A 10409-nucleotide genomic window follows, 5' to 3' on the forward strand; every position below is an offset into this window, starting at 1 on the left:
AGGAATCTATAGCTGAGGACTCAGACAGTGCAAGCAAGATCTGAAAGTGATAGCTGCAGAGTGGACTGGATGATAAGAAATCCTGTTGCATTTGCAAAGGACCGGCCAGATATTTGGCAAGGTCAGCTTGACCAATTCTTGGCATTCTGAGCACTTCAGGAAAGACTTATGTTCTTCTCATTCCTTCCTCCCCTCTAGACTCAAAGCAAGCCTGAGCAGTGAGGAAAAACTGAAGTTGCCTAACAAAATGGGCATATCAAAGATGTGATAACAAACATCTGTGGAATAAGGGAAGGAACAAACAACACAATTTAAAAAAATTGTAAAAAGTTCCAAATAGAAATGTCTGAATCGTTTATTAAGCTTAGACTACTGTATATATTAGAAATAAGGACCAAAATATTACCCGAAGAGCATTATAACAGTAACCATCACTGTAATTTAAAGAACAGTATCTCTGTGTGTGAAAAGTTCCTTTTTCTCCCTTTTACTACCTTCCAACAAGTTTCTTTCATCTGCTGCCTTTTAAGATATACGCGGCAAAATCATAGATGGGGAATCGGAAGGAAGGAACCCAATTATTATGTTTAGCTGTAGGATGTACTATTCAAAACAATAATTATGATAGGTAATAGTACCTAGTCAACCTGGGCTGATCTGAAAAAAGAAACAGCAGTTTGTTAGAGTATGGATAGGAGACCAGGAAATCTATATAAGACCAAAAAGTTGAAAAAAAAATATCCTGGAATAAAAACAAAATAAAACGTCAAACCATTTCTTTATTGTGCCCAGAAAAACTACAGAGACACAAACATGAAAACACACAGAATTCAGCTTAGTTTTATCCAGATCTTACTTAAAAAAAGAAAACAACCCCCAAGTATTACCTCACCCAAGTTGACTTATTTTTATAGTTTAGATATGCTGAAGTGCTGAAAAGGTCACTGGATTTTTAGAAGAGAAAAACATCTACAATTTTCCTCTATTCAGGAAAAAACTGTATGCAATCAGACATTGGCCTAATGACCTGAAGTCTTTACAGCGGAATTTGGCAGTTCACTATCAAAGAGGGATTAAGAACTCAACTTTAAAATGTTAGAAATTTCTTCATCAGCCAGGCCTACTTGAAAACAAAATGCCTCTTTTGAGTCAAACTCCACTTCTGCTGACTTTGAAGATATGTCTTAATAATAGCACAGAAGCAATTTGTCATTTCTTTCCACTGGAACTTTTTTTTGGGTGTGAGTGAGTGTAATTTGGACTCCAGTGGTCCCAGTCATGTTCAAATCAAACCCAACTCTGCTTAGCTTTTTAATCCAGACACTTTAAATTTAGCCTCTGTTGCTACCTGCATTGCCAGTGTTTCACTTGCCTTAACCATCATGTTTGCAAGTGCTCATATTCTCCATTTTCTTATATATACTGAGAAAAAAAATCCCTTAATGGTCTTGTAATACCTTATAACCTTTCAGACACTGATTGTTTTCAGCTCATCAAACGACATTATCAGAGAAAAACAGGTTGTACATTATCTAATGTCTCTAGATCAGGGGTAGACAACCTTGGCTCTTTTATGACTCATAGACTTCAACTCCCAGAATTCCTCAGGAATTCTGGGAGTTGAAGTCCACGAGTCATAAAAGAACCAAGGTTGCCTACCCCTGATCTAGATCCAGAAGGGTATATTTCTTTTTATTCCTCTGCATGCTTGGAAGAAAATTACCTGCTCTAGAGATGAGATAATGAGACTGCAATCCCAGGATTGGCAGCCAACATGGCATTTGGCAGAAACTCTTGGAAGGATTATTGGTTAGGCCAGTGTGTCCAACCTATGGACTTTCAGAGGTTAGACTAAACATCCATTATTTCTGTTTATTAACCATACTGTTGGGGTGATGGGATCTGTAGTACAATACATCTGAAAAGATACCAGATAGGTGATTGCTAGTCTCCTGGTTTGGCAGATCCAAGGAGAGGAGCTCTACGCCTCCCACTGGCATCAGCATTCCCCATTGTGCTGAAAGCTAATTTACATTTATGACTAATTGTACTGGTCTCTGATCTGTCTAGCTTAGATCTGTCAAACACAAATCAATTAAGCAAATGCCTGCTGACTTACACCAAGAGAAATAATTAGCTGGTCCCGTATCCCAGAATGCATATGCAGAGACAAGTGATATAGATTTAACTTGGCTGCCCGTGCATTAATGTGCAAAGCTACTCAGCAACTTGGTTAACTGTTTCACTGACAACCTTCCCTCCATTCCTTAATGGAGCAAACATGGCTAAACTTCAACTGCCAACATTTCTAGAATGGACAATGCTGAGGCTTGTTGGGAATTGTAACTCAGCAACATCAGGTGTTTCCCAGTTTACTTGTTTCTCTTCCTTGCTGTCTGCACTGATGTAGGGAAGTATTGGATCATGAAAGAGAGAGAGAGAGAGAGAGAGAGAGAGAGAGAGAGAGAGAGAGAGAGAGAGAGAGAGAGAGAGTTCTGATATAATCTTTTTCTCTAACTGGCTTCATACTCTGAACCATTCATAATGTGGCATGTTTATTTTTAAGGTGATATATGAATGGATCTAGTAAGTAAACCATGGTCTGTTTGGGGTAATCAATTATAGTTGTTTGTTGTTGATTTACTGATAACAATACATGGGATCCATGGTATATTTCTGGCATTCCTGGATTGTTATGTACAATAAATAATAGCTAAAACAGACTATTTCTCTCCATTTCACACTATATATGCGCGTGCGTATACACACACACACAGTCCATTAACCTATATATAGTATAATTAGGCAATTTCTTCCTCTTTTCTGTTTATACATGTTATAGTTAAGTCTTGGGTGTCAATGGCCAGGGAGGCTTCATGTTGTGATTCTCCTCTGAGTGATAAGCAGTGAGTGATTAATTGAAATGAGCCAGTCCCTACTATCATATTTGAATTAATCTAGACTATTTTATCATAATAATAGAGTTGGAAGGGACCTTGCAGGGGGTTGGACTAAAGGACCTCCAAGGTCCGTTCCAACTCTATTATTATTACTATTATTACTATTACTATTATTACTATTACTATTATAATTGTTGTTTTGCTGTTGTTGTTGTTGTTGTTGTTATTATTATTATTATTATTATTATTATTATTATTATTATTATTATTATTATTATTATCTTGCTTCATACCACATTTCAAGTAATTCCTCCTATCCCATTCAACCACATTAACTTTACATTACAGGTAGTCCTCAACGTATGACCAGTGGATTAACACCTATTTAAATGGACTTTTTTAAAAAGTTACTTATGACCCTCCCCCACCATCACATCATCCATTCACGGCAACTGTCTTGCATTTACGACCATTTGCATCATCCTGTGGTCAAGTGATCGTGTTTTGTGACCTTTTTTTTTTTCCATTTTCTGGCAAAAAAGCGTGCTTTGAATAATCTGGATTTGAATTTATAAATACATGATTTGGTAAACAACTGTGGTGAATCATAGTAAAAATGATTGTAAAATTGAGTCTGGTCATTTGATGACTCAACTTAACAATCAAAATTCTGGACACAATTGTGGTTTAAATCAAGTATTATATGTAGTCAGATAATTCGTGCTTGGCCCCCATAAGCAAGTCCAAAACCTGTACATCCTTGAAGAAGGAGGGGATAGCTATCATTTTTATTATCATCTTCATCATTATCAATTTTGAGCATTCCTCAGGAGGACTGTCCTGTCAGAACAAGTCTCCAAGCCTGAGAAAGCACTTCTGACAAGACCCAGTTTCTCTTTCTGATGGTTTTTGTTTCTAAATGTGTTTAACATACAGAGATTTTGTACATCGTATGATGGTTCCCAAGAGAAACACAGTAGCTGTTTATACTCTGTTTCTCAAGGCCTTGGGAAATGCAAATTTCCCTGATATGATCCTTTGTTATATGCATTTTCCCACAAGTCTTTCACATGGACATTATATAATTACTTTTTTCCTCTTTGCAGTTTAAGTATAAATTACTTTTGTATACAAATTTATGATCTACATTGATAAATTCCCCTAGACCCAACTTTTAAAATGCACATTTCCTTCATATCATGATCTGTAGTGTATATTTTCCCAACGAAGGCTTGGAAAATGAATATTTCCTCAATGTATGTTCTTATTTTCCTGGGCTTCAAGATCACCACAGATGGGGACTGCAGCCAAGAAATTAAAAGATGCTTGCTCCTGGGGAGGAAAGCTATGGCAAATCTAGACAGCACACTAAAAAGGAGAGATATCACCCTGCCAACAAAAGTACCTATAGTCAAGGCCATGGTTTTCCCAGTTGCAATGTATGGCTGTGAAAGTTGGACCATAAGAAAGGCTGAGAGCCAAAGAATTGAGGCCTTTGAACTATGGTGCTGGAGAAGACTCCTGCGAGTCCCCTGGACTGCAAGGCGATCAAACCGGTCAGTCCTAGACGAGATCAACACTGACTGCTCTTTAGAAGGCCAGATCCTGAAGTTGAAACTCAAATACTTTGGCCACTTAATGAGAAGGAAGGACTCACTGGAGAAGGGCCTAATGCTGGGAAAGATTGAGGGCAATAGAAGACGGGGATGACAGAGAATGAGGTGGCTGGATGGAGTCACTGAAGCAGTAGGCGTGAGCTTAAATGGACTCCAGAAGATGGTAGAGGACAGGAAGGCCTGGAGGAATGTTGTCCATGGGGTTGTGATGGGTCGGACACGACTTCGCAACTAACAACAACAACAACAGCAACAAATGTTCTTGCAGACTGATGGAAAGATCACAGTCCAAGAAAGAATGGAATGGAATGGAATGGAATAGAATAGAATAGAATAGAATAGAATAGAATAGAATAGAATAGATATTATACTGTAGGTCTGGATGTTAATGGAGCCCAGTTGGTGTTTTTGTCTTGACTGACTGAAATATTTCTTTTTTAAGCTTGTGTCTTTTATGATTTTTATGTTTTACACAGATGTACAGCAAAAACAGATGTATCTATTTTTAAGTTTGGTACCACCCAAACTTATTTGAGAAGTCATATAAGTTTGCATAATGAATAATCCATATAATAAATCAGAGACAAAAACACTAATCAGTAAAAATATAACAATATACTGTACATCCATAGGTACATGTACACAAAATGATTTTTTTAATGCAATGCAATGGAATTATTTTATTTATTTGAATTTATGTCCTTTCTAACTACAGGGCATTCTGGGGACTGACAAAAATAAAATAGAAAACAGCTTTATGAATTCAGGTGGGTTGGGTGGGATAGCGGGAAAGCCGAAATCTTTAGTAATCTAATATCAAAATCCTGTCTGAAGGTTTCACTTTCCTGAGGTGAAAAGGGGTGGGTGGGTGAGTAAACTGCAGCTCTGAGAGGAGAGTGGTCTGAGTTTGAAAAAACTTTCATGCATTTTAACAACCTGTCTAGTTCAGTTTCTCAGCCTCCTTTGCTGGCTGGATTTTCTCTGATGCACTTTCCAATTCATTGATTCAGCTAACAACACAACAGCGTTTCTGAAAATGCAACCCTTGATGATTTTACCTGTGGAGAGTCCGAAACCCAGTGACGCTTTTGTGTTCCCATCATTCTCTCCAGATGGAACGCTTTGCGTTCTTTAAAGATTAGCATCTTAAATGCCTATACAGTGGTTTAAAATGCTTTGTTGGGTACAGAATCAGAAAATTCTTGCTCCCTAATTAAATCATACCTCAAATAAGCCACGGGATCATACAAATGTTAAGCTCCTGGCCAGTAGAGTCGAGACAACAGTTTGGCTCCATGCCAGATGTTTCTGCTTTCGGATACTTCCTCTGATAAAGGGGATAGGAGCTGTGATGGTGCAATGGTTAGAATGCAGATGTCATGTGTCTGATTAACGAAACACTTAAAAGGACTTTCAGGCATATTTTTATCCTAAAAGCATTTATTAAGGTTACAGAGATGTCAGTACGGCATGGTGGAAATGCTTAGATCTGAGATTCTTTTCCGTTGCACATACATTCCAGGCATTTTCCCCGCCCCTATTTTGGGGTCATGGTTCACATCTTCCAATTAACTTGGAAGATGTGATTTACTTCCAGTTTCTTTTTCCTGGGCTTTCTTTATTCTCCTCCCCTTTCACTGTTGCCTGATTTAACTATAAAAATACCAGACAGTTCTGCATATTGTCAAAGCAAGAATATACAGTATTTGCAGCTTTGACAGCAGTATTGCAGGCAAACTCTGTTCGCACTGCCAGAAGTTTGATTCCTTCGATTCTGACAAGGCTCAAGGTTGACTCAGCTTTCCATCCTTCCATGGCTGGTAAAATGAGGACCCAGATTGTTGGGGGGCAATATGCTGACTCTGTAAACCCCTTAGAGAGGGCTGTAAAGCGCTGTGAAGCGGTATATAAGTCTAAGTGCAATTGCTAGAGCTATAACTAATGGGCTCTGCGAGAGAGGCAATGGGCTTTGGCTCCAGCAAGAGGTTGCATATGTATTTTAGTAGGGACATTTGCAAAGGGCAATAGGCCGCCCTCCCTAATGACAGCACCTTCTAAAATGTTCTCTGGTGGGTTCTTGGACATCCCTCAGTGTCTCTCCTTGCACCATAGAAGGAATTTTGACACTTATCGATCTTGCCTGAAAAACATCAAGACTCAATAGTTTTGGCTTTTCAGAGTAACAGCTGAAGTACATTTTCATCACACTCAGAACAACATCAGTATCAAACCACTAATGGGGATTTCTGTCTTATAGGTATCTACCCTACACAATTTATCACTGGCACTAGGGCACTGAAGTAATTTTGTTCTGGACTGACATAATCCATCTAGACAAATCACTGAAAGTTCTTAGATAAATTTCAACTAGTTCTTTCCTGACAATCAATGATCTTATTGGATCTATAGGTAATACTCAACTTATGACCATTCATTTAACGTTGGTTCCAAGTTATGACGGCCTTGGAAAAAGTGACTTATGACCTGCATTCACACTTTTCATTGTCATCTCACTCATGTGTCATGTGATTGCAATTTGGCTTTCATTTACGACTGGTTGCAGCATCCTGTGGTCACATGATCGTGATTTGCAACCTTTTTTTGCCGATTTCTGGCGAAATCATCCATTGGGGAAGCTTAATGACCTCTATAAAATGTGTAATTCACCTAATGACTTCCATACAATTTGTCATAAAATTTACAACCTCAGTAATTTACAGCAGAAATTCCAAACCCAGTTGTGGTTGTAAATCGAGGATTACCTGAAACTTGTTCCTGAATATTCCTTGGACAAAAACCCTGGGATGACAACAAGCTGGCAGGAATAGCCAACACTCCAGAAGACAGGCTTAGGATACAGGAGGATCTGGACAGACTTGAACACTGGGTTTGCATCACACAGATAACCATCAACTTAATGGTTAGCGTAACATGCTATGCTAAAATGTGGTTAGCTAATTAGTAGATCAATTGGTTGGGTGAATACATTCAAGATTATCTTTGACATCAAGTTGGGTTGGGAAAAATCCCTTCCCCCCTCTTAAGAGTGAAACAAAAGGAATAATAATCCCTGGTTGGCTTCTATTGGGCTAGCAGCATGAGGACATTTTTTTATCTTCATTGAAGGCCAATCTGTACAGTGTTGATCTCTTCCTTTCCAAGATAATCTTGAAGGGTCCTTGGTGTTTCTGAGCTTGCTTGTTTTCTTGCAGATGTTTCATTATCCAAACTAGGTAACATCATCAGTGCTGGTAAGGAGTGCGGTTTGCTGTCACTTTATATTCTGGGGTCTTGCTCTGTCTGTATTGGTGGGGGTGGTCTTGCTGACCATCTTCTTTCTTCAGTGGTCTTCTCCTGGACCTCCCTGGAATGCTTCAACAAATTTTCTTCACTTTGGAATTTGTATGGCTATATCAAGTAAAGCTGCTTAAATCCATCTTACTCTGCTAGCTGTCTCCTTTGCATTCTACCTTAACTAACTCTTCTTTCTGCCAGCACATCTGCCCCTTCTCACTTTCCCTCCTTCAAGAGCATTTTCTATGTAAGTGTAATGATTTATCTCCCTACTTCAGCATTTCTTTTCCAGGCTGCTTTCCCAGCGTCTGCTTATGAGAATACAAGTGCAGTGAATATGTCTGGGAAACAAAGTGATATTATGGCAGATAGCATTTTCCCCCCCTACTTTTTCTATTCTGTCATGGAGGGACTGGCTCAAAGACATCTATTGAGCTCTGTCACCAAGTAAACCTGAATCTTCCTGGTCCAAATTCATCATTTTAACCATTACACTACATTGTGTCTCTCTGATTTACAAACTACAGTGATTGGGTTCATATATCACACTAAGCTAACGTGGCTTAGTATAATGTATGTGATGGGTTTTTTTTCTGGCTTCTTGGCTCCGGTCTTGTTTCATAGCTCCTGAGCGTCCATTCTGACAGTCTGGAATTCTTCCATTGTCAAATAGCATTAAACTACTCCTACATTTATCTTCTTTCGTTTTTCAACCTTTCTATCCCTCTGTAATTCTAGAAGGGTAGCCTCAATCTGTTACAGCAGCAAAATCAGCTAAGAATCCAATATACTGTAGCTCTTTGAAGATGATAGCAGATTGATCGTGGCCCCAAAAGCCCATGCCTTAACAAATCTGTTAGTCATTTAGGTGTAAAACAGTTGTTCTTGATCTGTTTTGTGGTAATCTGTCAATTTTTAAGCTGTTGCCATGACTCCTAGTTTTAATGACATTCACAGTTTGCATTCTTTCTTGTTTTTTTTTTTAATTTGCTCATCTAGTTCCTTAATCTTTCTCACATGCAGTTTGTGCTCTAAATGGTTTTGTCCTTGATGGGGAAAAGAAGAAATATTATTGTACCTAGTACACATGCATAATTATATATATGAAGTACATTCTCATGTCAAGATGTTTCGCTTATTTGTAGAAGGCTAGGTATAAACCCAGGGCTATCATAGATGTCTGAATGAGATGAAAAACTAAATGTAGTGCAGTGGGCTAAAAGATGAGCATTGTCACAATATATACAAAAGGTAAGGAAGTCGTGCGATTTAGACAATGTAAGAGATGATCAAAGATCTTGTTTCAATGATACTGACAGAAAAATACAAACATCTACTTTTCCTGAGATTATCACAGAATGTGAAGGAGGCTGTGTTAGACTAATCTGACGCTCTTCAGGGAAATGGGGTTATAATTCCATAATCCTCAATTTGAACGATAATTTAAGATACTAATTCCCATGGAATCTTGGGATTACGTTGGACAATATATACAGATTTAGGAATTGCACACACACACACACACACACACACATATATGCCATAGATATATGTACACATACACACACACACACACACACATTAATATATATATAAAATTTGGATTGCTAACAAAGAATTAAGGGAGAATGGGATAGCTATTTCGAACTTTTTAGCTCTCATCAGCCAAACATACCCTTCTGAGATTCGAACCTGGGCTGCCTGCATGTTAAGCAGCTGTGTTAACCTCTAGGCCACAGGCTCTTTCTCACTTTGTCAGCTGTGTCAGGGAGTATATATATATATATATATATATATATGTGTGTGTGTGTGTGTGTGTGTGTGTGTGTGTGTATTCAATTTGTCATTTTTCATAAATTTGTTCTGCCATCCTTTTGCATCACTTTTCATTTTTAAAGATGTTCACCTAGAATGTGTACATATATCCATGGGCATATTTTCAAATACGGTAATATAATTTTCTATATAATTTGGGTTAATATATTTATCCTCTAATGCAATCATGTATTTTCATAAATATATATTTTTGTCCCCTAAGAAGTACATCAGTTTGATTAGAAAATTGCAGAATGTTTGAGAGAGTGAGGATGTTGAAATGTAACTGCTTATTGGTTGATGAAGTATGAATTTAGCAAATTTGCATAAAAATGTAAGACTTACTAAATTTAACACACATCTTCCCCATAATTTCTAGCACCTTTTGTGAAGATCAGGGCTCCTAGAGCTTTCTCTATGTCTGTGTTGGGGAAAGCAGCAAGTGTTTATGTATTTGGACAGCTGTGCAGCCATTCAAAGCTTGGAAGCTCTGCCAAAAAAAAGGGATGGAAACTGAAGCCAAGATTTAAATAATTTATGACAAATGCTCATATCGCATCCTATTAAAATCCTCTTGTAAAGGTGATTCCACATGTTCCTTTAATTAACAGCTGGTAGGCAAAGTCCACAATTTAGGGATAGAACATCTGCTTATCCTAAAGGCATCCCAAATTAAGAAAAAAACAACAACTAGCTGTTTTCAGAAAATATGAATCTCGTGTAAAAATGCTGCTAAGAGACTTTCCTCACTTGGCATGAACATGTCTTGGAGGCTTTTTATCTG

Source organism: Protobothrops mucrosquamatus, unplaced genomic scaffold, assembly GCF_001527695.2.
Source record: "Protobothrops mucrosquamatus isolate PMUCROS unplaced genomic scaffold, P.Mucros_1.0 scaffold778, whole genome shotgun sequence".
NCBI lineage: Eukaryota > Metazoa > Chordata > Lepidosauria > Squamata > Viperidae > Protobothrops > Protobothrops mucrosquamatus.